Here is a 13,216-nt window from a genome sequence, read left to right as displayed (position 1 = left end):
GTTTAAATTTCATATGAAACCAAAACAGAGCCCGTATAGCCAAGACAATCCTAAGCAAAAAGAACAAAGCTGGAGGCATCACGCTACCTGATTTCAAACTATACTACAAGGCTACAGTAACCAAAACAGCATAGTACTGTTACCAAAACAGAGATATAGACCAATGGAACAGAACAGAGGCCTCAGAAATAACACCATACATCTACAACCATCTGATCTTTGACAAACCTGACAAAAACAAGCAACGAGGAAAGGATTTCCTATTTAATAAATGGTGTTGGGAAAACTAGCTAGTCATATGCAGAAAACTGAAAGTGGACCCCTTCCTTACACCTTATACAAAAATTAACTCAAGATGGATAAAAACAAATGTAAAACCTAAAACCATAAAAACCCTACAAGAAAACCTAGGCAATATCATTCAGGACATAGGCATGGGCAAAGGCTTCATGACTAAAACACCAAAAGCAATTGCAACAAAAGCCAAAATTGACAAATGGGATTTAATTAAACTAAAGAGCTTCTGCAAAACAAAAGAAACTATCATCAGAGTGAACAGGCAACCTACAGAATGGGAGAAAATTTTTGCAATCTATCCATCTGACAAAAGGCTAATATCCAGAATCTACAAAGAACTTAAATTTACAAGAAAAAAAACAACCCCATCAAAAAGTGGGCAAAGGATATGAACAGACACTTCTCAAAAGACATTTATGCAGCCAACAAGTATGAAAAAAGCCCATCATCACTGGTCATTAGAGAAATGCAAATCAAAACCACAGTGAGATCTCACGCCAGTTAGAACGGTGATTATTAAAACGTCAGGAAGCAACAGATGCCAGAAAGGATGTGGAGAAATACGAACACTTTTACACTGTTGGTGGGAATGTAAATTAGTTCAACCATTGTGGAAGACAGTGTGGCAATTCCTCAAGGATCAAGAAGCAGAAATACCATTTGACCCAGCAATCCCATTACTGGATATATACCCAAAGGATTATAAATCATTCTACTATAAACACACATGCACACGTATGTTTATCGCAGCACTGTTCACAATAGCGAAGACTTGGAACCAACCCAAATGTCCATCAATGATAGACTAGATAAAGAAAATGTGGCACATATACACCATGGAATACTATGCAGCCATAACAAATGATGTCCTTTGCAGGGACATGGATGAAGCTGGACACCATCATTCTCAGCAAACTAACACAAGAACAGAAAGCCAAACACCGCATGTTCTCACTCATAGGTGGGCGTTGAACAATGAAAACATACGGACACAGGAAAGGGGAACATCACACACCGGGGCCTGTCGGGTGGTGGGGGCTAGGGGAGGAATAACATTAGGAGAAATACCTAATGTAGGTGACGGGTTGATTGGTGCAGCAAACCACCATGACACATGTATACCTATGTTAACAAACCTGCATGTTCTGCACATGTATCCCAGAACTTAAAATATAATAAATTTTTTAAAAAATTTTTTTAAATCAACTAAATTTCTAATAAATGAAAAAAAAAGATTTAGACCTAAAAAACAAAAATATTATAAACAGCTTGGTGCAGTGACTCTCATGCCTGTAATACTAGAGGTTTGGGAGGCTGAGGTGGGAGGATCACTTGAGGCCAGAAGTTCAAGACCAGCTTAAACATAACAAGATCTCATCTTTACAAAAAATAAATAAATAGCCAGGCATGGTGGTGCTTGTCTATAGTCCTAGCTACTGGAAAGGCTGAGGCAGGAGGCTCCCTTGAGCCCAGGAGTTCAAGGCTGCAGTAAACTTACGATTGTGCTGCTGCCCTCCAGCCTAGGTGACAGAAGACCCTGTCTCTAAGAAATTAAAATTAAGAGTTTAAAAGTTTATATTGCTCTTTCCTCCAAGTAAGTGGGGAAAACATTAAATCAATTCTAGGGCTAGACAAAGCTTTAGATAAATCAGAAAGTGGAGAAGGGCAGGGGAAGAAAAATATACTCTGGCTGTCCAGTCTTCAGCCTAGCTGCTGCTGCCACTGCTACAGTAACCATTCCCTTTCCCATGCATTCTAGCAAGACTCTTCCCTGACAGCTGAATGTTAACCCTATAAATGCTGGATTTACGGCTAGAGAGTTGAGTAAATTTGCAATGAGAAAAAAATAAATTTCTTTAAAATATCTTGTTTTGTGACTACTGCATCTGGATGTATGATATAAACTGATGCAAAATATTATATGCTTGTAATTTCATAATTACTACTGGATAATCTCAATCAAAGAAAGTTGCAAAGAATGTTAATAAGAAACAAGGTTTTTTCTTTTTGCCACCAGTGGGTGGATTCGAATGTGAACTCTTTGAATACAGGCATACCTTATTTTGTTGCACTTTGCTTTGTTGTACTTTGCAAATATTGTGGGTTTTTTACAAACTGAAGGTTTGTGGCAACCCTGCCCCAAGCAAGTCTATCAGTGCCATTTTTTCAACAGCATGTACTCATTTCGTATCTCTGTGTCCCATTTTGCTAATTCAAACAATATTTCAAACTTGTTGATTATTACTATAGGGATCTATGGTCAGTGATCTTTGATGTTAGTATCGTAATTATTTTGGAACACTACAAACTATCCCTGTATAAGGCAGCAAACCTAATTGATAAATGTTGTGTATGCTCTCACTGCTCCACTGACTGGCCATTCCCCCCATCTCTCTCCTTCTTCATAGGCCTCCCTATCCCCAAGACACAATAATATTGGAATTAGGCCAATTAGGCAGGGCTCAGGGTCTCATGCCTATAATCCCAGAATTCTGGGAGGCCGAGGTAGGCAGATCACCTGAGGTCAGGAGTTCAAGACCAGCCTGCCCAACGTGGCGAACCCGTCTCTATTAAAAATACAAAAATTAGCCAGACATAGTGGCAGACTCCTGTAAACCCAGCTACTTGGGAGGCTGAGGCAGTAGAATCACTTGAACCCGGGGGGCAAAGATTGCAGTGAGCCGAGATCGCACCACTGCATTCCAGCCTAGGTGATAGAGGAAGGCTTCATGTCAAAAAAGAAAAGAAAGAGAAAAAAAAAAGAGATTAGGCCAATTAATAACCCTACAATGACCACTTTAAGTGTTCAAGCGAAACGAACAGTCACACATCTCTCGCTTTAAGTCAAAAGCTAGAAATGATTAAGCTTAGTGAGGAAGGCATGTCGAAAACCAAGACAGACTGAAAGCTAGGCCTACTGCACTAGTTAGCCATGTTGTAAAAGGAAAGAAAAGTTCTTGAGGGACATTGAAAATGCTGCTCCAGTGAACACATGAATGACAGAAAAGTGAAACAGACTTATTGCTGATATGAAGAAAGTTTGAATATTCTGGGTAGGAGATCAAACCAGCCACAATATTCCCTTAAGCCAAAGCCTAATCTAGAATCCAGAGCAAGGCCCTAACGCTCTTCTTTTTTTTTTTTTTTTTTTTCCTTTGAGACAGAGTCTCTGTCGCCCAGGCTGGAGTGCAGTGGCATGATCGCAGCTCACTGCAACCTCCACCTTCTGAGTTCAAGCGATTCTCCTGCCTCAGCCTTCCTAGTAGCTGGGACTACAGGCATGCACCACACCTAGGTAATTTTTGTGTTTTTGGTAGAGATGGGGTTTCACCATGTTGGCCAGGGTGGTCTCCAACTCCTGACCTCAAGCGATCTGCTCACCTCGGCCTCCCAAAGTGCTGGGATTACAGGTGTGAGCCACCACGCCCAGCCTAACTCTATTCAATTCTATGAAGGCTGACAGGTGTGAGGAAGCTGCAAAAGAAAAGCTGGGAGCTAGCAGAGGTTGGTTCATGAGGTTTAAGGAAAGAAGCTGTGTCCCGAATCTCCTTTCAAGGTACAGCAGCAAGTGCTGATGCAAAAGCCACAGCAAGTTATTCAGAAGATCTAGCTAAGATCACTGATGAAGGTGGCTACACCAAACAACAGATTTTTAGGATAGTTGAAGCAGCCTTTTATTGGAAGATGATATCTAGGATTCTCATAGCTAGAGAGAAGTCAATGTCTGGCTTCAAAACTTCAAAGAACAGATGCTTTTGTTAGGGGCTAATGCAGCTGATGACTAAGTTGAAGTCAATGCTCCTTGACCACTCCAAAAATCTTAGGGCCCTTAAGAATTATGCTAAATTGATTCTGCTTGTGTGCTCCAAAAATGGAACAACAAAGCCTGGATGACAGCACATCTGTTCACAACTTGGTTTAGTGAGTGTTAAACTTACTATTGAAGCCTACTGTTCAGAAAAAAGATTCCTTTCAAGATATTACTGCTCATTGACAATGCACTCGTCACCCAAGAGCACTGATGGAGATGTACAAGGAGATGAATGTTGTTTTCATGCCTGCTAACACAACATCCATTCTGCGGCTCGTGGATCAAGGAGTAATTTTGACTTTCAAGTCTCATTATTTGAGAAATACATTTTATAAGTCTATACCTGTCATGGGTAGTGGTTCCTCTGAAGAATCTGGGGAAAGTGAGTTGAAAATCTCCAAAAAGGATTCACCATTCTAAATGCCATAAAGATCATTTGTGATTTTTGGAAGGCCACCAAAATATCAACATTAACAGGAGTTTGGAAGAAGCTATTTCAATCCTCATGGATGACTTTCAGGGGATCAAGTCTTCAATGGAGGAGATAACTGCAGACATGGTAGAAATAGCAAGAGAACTAGAATAAAAAGTGGAGCCTGAAGATGTGACTAAATTGCTACAATCTCGTGATAAAACTTGAATGAATGAGTTGCTTCCTATGGATGAGCAAAAAAATTGGTTCTTTAGATGGAATCTGCTCCTAGTGAAGATGCTGTGAACACTGTTAGAATAACAAAGGAATAAGAATATTATATCAACAGTTGATAAAGCAGCAGCAGGGTTGAGAGGATTGACTCCAATTTTTAAATTCTACCACGGGCAAATTCCTATCAAATGGCATCACATGCTACAGAGAAAACTTGCATAAAATGAAGAGACAATCTATGTGGCAAACTTCATTGCTGTCTCATTTTCAGAAATCACCAGGGCCACCTCATCCTACAGCAACCAATCTTCAGCTGATCAGTCAGCAGCCATCAACATAAAGGCGAGACCTTCCACCAGCAAAAAGATGACAACTTGCTGAAGACTCAGATGATGGTTAGCACTTTTTAGAAATGAAGTATTTTTAAATTAAGGTTGGACATTTTTAGATATCATGTATTGCACTATACATAATGCTGTATATAGCACTTTCTAGCAATGAAGTATTTTTAAATTAAGGTATGGACACTTTTACACATGTATTGCACTATACATAATGCTGCATAAAACATAAATATAACTTCTTTACGCACTGGGACACTAAAATACTTGTGTAACTCACTTTCTTGAGGCAGTCTGAAACTTGAATCTATAATGTCTGAAATAGGCATTTTTACTACAGTAAAAACAGAGCCAGTCTCCGTAACTGATGATTTTTACTATTTTTGCCAATTGGAACCTCAGGGAAAAAGGAGATAATATGAGAAAAGAAGCAATCTCCAGATAAAGATACATTTTTAGAATTTTAAAGACCAGTTTTTAGTTTGCTAATGAACTCTCTCGAAATCAGATGTCTGACCCTTAGGAAGGCTGATGAATTTCTGGCCTGATGTGCATATTTTAAGGTCAGTTTGAACTGATATTTATCACAAGCCTCAGAAAAAGCCTTGCTTGTCACCTGGACTTGGAACACAGCTGTCTGCCCCCTGCAAGACTTTGCCTTTGCTGCTGCCAAAGCAAAGCCTCTGCTTTTTTTTTTTTAATTTTTGAAATCACAGATCCTAATTCCTGGGACTTTAAGCTAAATGCTGACACTATCTGTTATGAGCTGTTACAGCTTCCAGACAAGCTATGCTCAACTGAAGGCAGGCATAGGTTAGGTGAATAGGACTTCAACTTGAGGACCAGTGCAGGTTTGAGACATTCCTCTGTGCAGACATACAAAAACATCAAGGACACTGGCTGGACCACGGATGCTATGAAAACATCACGGGAGCTGGCTGGACCACCTGGGTTATATACAGATGCTCATAGAAGAAGGTTTACTCTCTGATGGGACCATCTGAAATTGAGCTGCTCATTTCTGTGTTTCTAACACACCTGTTCCTAACTTGCAATTACTGCCAAAAGTTACACCCTGGGGGAAGCACATCACGGCAACTGGAACGGAAGAGATCACAGTGACCCCTCCACCGCCCCGACAGACAAGACTATCAAGCCCCTCTGGGTCTTACATCCGTTGACCTGTTGTGTTCTGGATTCACTGCCACTGACTATAACGAATTGACAACCTGATTCTACTTCCCTCACCTTTCTCCTGGTACACACAATACAGAAGGCAGGATAATCGTTATATGCAACTGTTTCCAGAAAGGGGTTGATCTTTTCTAGGCTGCTCACTAGATGCATTATCAGGACAAAAGAGGTGGGAGGTTACGTCAATCATTTTGAAACTTTTTGAAACTTCAGGATTCTGTCCTGATTCCTGAACATGACGTGCCTTTCTGCTTAAGTGGCATAAAACTTTTTCTGTGAAAATGCTTTTGTCCCCTTGCCTATAACCTTTCAGACAAAAGGTCTGATGAGAGAAGAAAAAAGTGACTAGAAAAAACCATAAAGTAATGATTATAAAATGGGAAATATAATTTTGTAACAAGGAAGAAAAAACAAAACACTGGGGAGGTATGGGGCAGGGGCAGGGAGGCATTAATGACCTCTGTTTTTAGAACTGTTTCTGGAAGCTTCCTCCTCTTCATGAGGGAAAACTCCCCATGCTGCCTTTCCAAGATCGAAGCGGGCACTTTGAATTCCAACTGACTCCTGAGCCAAAGTCACATGAGGCCAGCGCTGACCGTGGCACCCACAGCTGGCCAGCTCCAGCCCCCTGCGCTCTGTACAGCACACCTATGTCCACACACGAGGCAAATGAAGCCATGTCACTGACAAGCAGAGCTGTTTGGAACTGACTGTCTCAAAGTCTCCCTAAAGCCGAGGACCGAATTGAATTTATCTGGACTGGACTGAGAACCCTAGGGTACGAGGTCCCAGCATGAGAGGGCACACTGCGGCACTGCACTGCTCACCTATCCTGCCTGGCCCACGTATGTCCTGCTTGGGATACCCTAGAATTGTAAATTCTGTTTCAAGGGGTGGCATGCACACCCTGTACTTCTCAGGGGTTTACCTTGACTACCATGGAACTGCCCCAGCCGTGGAGTCTCCAGCTTACTGGCCAGAGTTGTGCTGCCCCTGAACTGATGCCTCAGGTTAGAAACGAAAGGTTTATACAGAAACTCAATGAGGAAGCCACATAGCTTTCTAAAAATAGACCTTTATGGTTAATGAGGTTCATTTCAGCTGGCTAAGCTCACGACCCCTAACAAGGGTAACTGCAAGTGAGTTCCACCCTACTGCATGGGATCCTACCGATAATTTTTCTACACACCTCCCTATGACAACACTTCACATGTGTTGTCACAACTCATTGCTAAGTTAGCCATGTCCCATGTGACTTCCCGGGGAGAGAGCCCTGGACTTGGTTCCCTCTGGACTTTGCCCCATGCACCCTTCTCTTTGCTGATGTTGCTTGGTATGCCTTCTTTGTAAGAAATCATAGCTGTGACTACGAATGTGCGAGTCATGTGAGTCCATACTAGCAAGTCATTCAACCTTGGGGTGGTTTTGAGGACACCCCAACATATATGCTTACTAACATTCCAGGGGCCAAAGCAAGTTCCACAGCCAAATCTAAAGTCAAGGAACTGGAAAATATACTTTACCATATTAGTGGGAGGAACCGCAAAATCTCATGGCAGAAAGTTTGGCTACAAAGAGAGACAAAGGTCGGGACCATTAATTCTAACTACCACCGTTCGTGTAAATATATGAAGAAATTAGAACTGCCCTTGACAAATTGACAGTGTCGAATAAATTATTATTCTACAAAGCCATCCCAGATATTTCTCTTCTATGTTGATTTTTCCTTTCTCTTATCTTTTTTCAACAGTTGTTATTTACCTATATGGCAGACCTTAGTTTTTCTTCAAGTTCCTTACAAAAAAGATCATATTCCCCAACAATACTGTCAACCATTAAGGTAAAATATCCGACTCACTGAGTTTCTTGCCACCATCTGAAAGCCTTCCCATGGCTAAGTCCGATGAGAGCTGACTAGTTTGTCAGACGAGGCGTCATGGAGCTACAGGCAGTCTCCAACTTTGTCTTCATTCCTCCAATAAATGTTTGTTCATGTGCAAGAGGTTTTTCAGATGCTGAGCAAACAGTAGAGAACAAAGCAGACAAAACTGAGCTAACATTCTAGTGGTATTGATCAAACCACATATTGATAAAACCCTTCAGGACTAAGGCATTCTAAATTCTAACCACATCAGCAAAAACTCAAGATATAAATCAAATGTCCATATATCATTTACAACGGAGATGTACCTTTCCAGTGATTAACATATCCCCATTAACATATTTAAGATTCAAGTACAGATCCAAGTTTTCCTAGGGGATGCAGTACAGTGCTTAAGAGTATCAGCCTCTAGTGTCAACTTGCCTCAGTCAACTCCCAGCTCCACTCCTTACTAACGGGGCCAGTTAACCTTGGGCAAGTTGCTTTCATCTTTTTGAACCACCTCTTAGGAAAACTAAGCGAGTTAAAGGAAAAGATGCAGGCAAACATCTTAAAACAGCGCCTGGCACATAATAAGCCCTTTAAAAAATGTCAGCTGTTACTAATTATTGTTAAAGACCACTTAGTTCTCAATAACCTCTGCCCAACCACTGAGCTCCGTTCTGTATCCAATGCAGATTCTTATTCCATCAGCTAGCCAAGAAGTATGTATTTTCTTTTTGAATTTTACACATTCCTGCCTATAGTTCAGAATAAGTTTTTATTTTAATGACCTTTTCTGACCACCCAAGGAGGCAGCAATCGTCTCTTGGTTCTTTGGGTCCCCCCGAACATAGAGAATGAGGGGCATCTGCTGACCCAGATGCTGCGGTATCAGTCCCGGTCCTCAGTTCCCAGATGACTCCCCTCACCTCATTTATTCTTCCTTTTCAGCCCTTCTGAACCTTCCACTCTTTTCAACTCAGCTATTTATTTTGCTAGCATCACTCAAAGTCTCTTCTAGCTTTCTTCCCCCACTAGTATCTAACAGAACAGCTCTATACAGCACAGGCACACTAAGGCAATATCCTTCATTTTAAAAAAACTTTTTTTTGGAGACAAGGTCTTGTTGTCACCCACGCTAGAATGCAGTGGCAAAATCATAGCTAACTGTAGCCTCAGACTCCTGGGCTTAAGTGATCCTCCCACCTCAGCCTCCCAAGTAGCTAGGACTACAGGCACCTGCCACCATACCCAGCTAATTTTATTATTTTTGTAGAGACAGGGTCTTGATATGTTGCCCAGGCTGGTCTTGAACTCCTGGCCTCCAGCAATCCTCTTGTCTCTGTCTCCCAAAGTGCTGGGATTATAGGCATGAGCACTGCACCTGGCCTAATTTCTTAAATTTGGAATACATAAGCAAAACAAAAAGAAGCATAAACATATATTAACAGTTTTGTACTAACCAAATAAAATGTACAGAGATAATCACATGCCTGGCAAAAGGGTACAATTAGATGTTTATATAATTAACAACTTTATAAACCAAAATAGCCAGGCACGGTGGCTCATGCCTGTAATCCCAACACTTTGGGAGACCGAGTCGGATAACCTGGGGTCGGGAGTTCAAGACCAGCCTCGCCAACATGGTGAAATCCCGTCTCTACCAAAAATTACAAAAATTAGTCCAGCATCATAGCAGGCACCTACAATCCCAGCCACTCGGGAGGCCGAGGCAAGAGAATCGCTTGAACCCAGGAGGTGGAAGTTTCAGTCAGTCGAGATTGTGCTATTCACTCCAGCCTAAGTGACAAAGACCAAAACTGTCTCAAAAAAAAAAAAAAAAAAATCAGACCAGGCGCGGTGGCTCACGCCTGTAATCCCTGCACATTGGGAGACCGAGGCGGGCGGATCACAAGGTCGGGAGTTCGAGAATAGCTTGGCCAGCATGGTGAAACCCCGTCTCTACTAAAAACACAAAGAAAAATTAGCCGGGTGTGGTGACGCATGCCTGTAATCTGAGCTACTCCGGAGGCTGAGGCAGAATTGCTTGAACCCGGGAGGCGGAGGTTGCAGTGAGCCAAGATCTCGCCACTGCACTCCAACCTGGGGGAAAGAGCAAGACTGCTGTCTCAAAAAAAAAAAATTAAAAATTAAAAAAAATTGGCCGGGCGCGGTGGCTCACGCTTGTAATCCCAGCACTTTGGGAGGCCGAGGCGGGCGGATCACGAGATCAGGAGATCGAGACCATGGTGAAACCCCGTCTCTACTAAAAATACAAAAAATTAGCCGGGCGTGGTGGCGGGCGCCTATAGTCCCAGCTACTTGGAGAGGCTGAGGCAGGAGAATGGCGTGAACCTGGGAGGGATGTTTGCCTCCAGCATGACATAAGAAGATCATTCTCAAAAATAAAAACTATAAAAATATTATAAAACATCTTTTTTTTGGTAAGAATGGTCAAAGACCGTTTGTCTTCTATTTATTTTCCTTAACAATTTCATGTATGGTTGACCCCCGCTAGATTCATTAAACATTGAATTGAAACAAAGCTTTGCTGCTTTGAATGTGCTTAAGACTTCTATCTTAATTTTGATTCTAATGTTCACACTTAGCTTCCTATCATGTTGACTTCTATCTTTCTCAATTTCTCGTGTTTATAAAGAAAATGAGTTAAAAATTTTTTTAAACAAGGTTTTTTCCCCTTTCCTGTACTTTTAGTATCTATAAACAACACATGCAGATTCGTCTTTCAAATTTAGTCCTCTACACACACAATTAAAAGATGAATTGATTGCATTTGCTTCCCCAACAGCCACTTCCTGTGCTTTACCCACTTGTACCATCCATCCATGTTCCTCCCTTCCATCCCTTGTCTCCACCCCAATCCCAGCAGCATGTAAAGTAGTATATCCGGCTGTTCTTATTTTTTTTGAGATGCAGTCTCACTCTTGTCACCCAGCCTGGAGGGCAATAGCACAATCTTGGCTCACTGCAACCTCTGCCTTCCAGGTTCAAGCGATTCTCCTGTGTCAGCCTCCCCAGTAGCAGGGATTACAAGAGCCCACTCACCATCACCACCACCACCACCACCACCACCACCGCCACCCACCCAACACCACCAGCAGTGCCCACCCACCACCACCACCACCACCACCAGCGCCCACCCACCACCACCACCACCACCACCACGCCCAACTAATTTTTGTATTTTTAGTAAAGCTCGGGTTTCACCATGTTGGCCACGATGGTCTCGGAACTCCCGACCTTAGATGATCCGCCTGCCCTCCGCCTCCTAAAGCGCTGGGATTACGGGCGTAAGCCACCACACCCAGCCCAGCTGTTCTCAAAATGAAGTGGCAATTCCAGATTTGGGTGAATGTAAAGGTTGAAACAGCAGAAACTCAGGGACCTGAGACTGTGAATGACAAGACCAGGAAGAAAGAGCACCATCACCCCGCAGAGGCTGCAGTTGGGGCTGGAGTTGAGAGAAGCAGCTGGCCAGCGACAGGCTGACAGGTGATACAGTAGAGTGGGCCTTCTCAAAATCCAGGAGTCAGATAAACAGAGGAGTGGAAGGAAAAGGTCAGCTGATTATAAGATCTTGAACTCAAGATACTGAGATTATGATGGAAATAAGCCTGTGGTTAAAACGGTCCACCAAGAAATGACACAGAAAACGCCTATGGTTAAATGAGCTTATTCTATTGAATGTGAGGCTGGATGGTAGTTGCTTTCCTTGTCTTCTGCTATCGTTTTCAACTTTCCTGGGCCAGGCTCCCTTTTCCAAGGGTACAACCTGGTTCCCATCTTAGAGCTCAATTTCCATTCGGGGGTACTTTGTTTTTACGCATACTCAAACGCACACGTGAGCGTGCTTCCCCATCCCACACACTCCACAGCCCACCCACTTTCTGGAACTGTTCAGTCCTCAGTGGCCTCGTAGCAATGCATGGCAAATGTTTCCACTACTCCCTTCTCCTCCAACATACCAGACCAACCTTAAGGATTCTCACCTTTGACAGAGGATCGAACATTAGGAATGAGCCCAAAACACCAACAGCCAACCGTACTTCAGTGTTTCACCCAGGGCCAACCTGATTTACTTTTAAGTATATGCAAATGCATTTAAAGCTGTGCCACTCTGCTTAAAGACTCCACAGTCCTAGCCATAAAATATAACATTGTGTCCAAAATCAATGGGTTCCTGGCCTCACCAACTTCAACAGTGAAGCCACAGACCTTCGCAGTGAGTGTTACAGTTCTTAAAGATGGCGTGTCCAGAGTTTGCTCCTTCTGATGTTTGGACGTGTTCAGTTTCTTCCTTCTGGTGGGTTCCTAGTCTCGTTAGCCTCAGAAGTGAAGCTACAAAAACTTTCTCGGTGAGTGTTACAACTCTTACAGCAGCACGTCTGGAGTTATTCACCCCTCCCCGTGGCCTCATGGATCTCACTGACCTCAGGAGTGAAGCTCCAGACCTTTGCAGTGAGTGTTACAGCTAAGGCAGTGCACCTGGAGTTATCTGCTCCTTCTAGTGGATTTGTAGTCTCATCGGCTTGGCGAGCAAAGCTATAGACTTTTGCAGCAAGCGTTGCAACTCGTAAAGGAAGCACGGACCCAAAAAAATACACAGCAACAAGCGTTAGTGAAAAGACCTAAACAACGAAGCTGGCCCCTCCACAGACCTACACTCCAACAGACTGCGCTGCCAGCTCGGGCAGCCTGCTTTTATTCCTTTATCTGGCCCCACCCACATCCTGCTGATTGGCCCATTTTACTTAGAGCTGATTGGTCCATTTTACAGAGAGCTGATTGGTCCATTTTACAGAGAGCTGATTGGTCCACTTTACAGAGAGCTGATTGGCCCATTTTACAGAGAACTGATTGGTCCGTTTTGACAGGGTGCTAATTGGTGCATTTACAAACCTTGAGCTAGACACAGAGTGCTGATTGGCGCATTTACAATCCTTCAGCTAGACACAAAAGTTCTCCAAGTCCCCACTAGATTAGCTAGACACAGAGCACTGATCGGTGCCTTTACAAACCTTGAGCTGGACACAGAGTGCTGA

The 13,216-nt window shown here is 42.9% G+C and overlaps 1 long non-coding RNA gene across 1 annotated transcript in view; it reads right to left on the bottom strand.

Moving 5' to 3' along the window:
* Positions 1-12,809, bottom strand: part of LOC131381539 (uncharacterized) — a 141,651-nt gene extending 128,842 nt beyond the window's left edge. The window contains exons 1-2 of the long non-coding RNA XR_009210356.1: positions 12,605-12,809; positions 8,148-8,304 (exon numbers count right to left, since the gene is read on the bottom strand). This is a non-coding gene — a long non-coding RNA (uncharacterized LOC131381539). The remainder of the gene's footprint in view (positions 1-8,147; positions 8,305-12,604) is intronic.
* Positions 12,810-13,216: the final 407 nt, after the last annotated feature.

The sequence above is a fragment of the Hylobates moloch genome, unplaced genomic scaffold (genome assembly GCF_009828535.3).
Source record: "Hylobates moloch isolate HMO894 unplaced genomic scaffold, HMol_V3 SCAFFOLD_16, whole genome shotgun sequence".
Classification (NCBI taxonomy): Eukaryota; Metazoa; Chordata; class Mammalia; order Primates; family Hylobatidae; genus Hylobates; species Hylobates moloch.
Note: the sequence above shows the minus strand (reverse complement) of the source record. Positions and strands in the feature narration are given on the sequence as shown.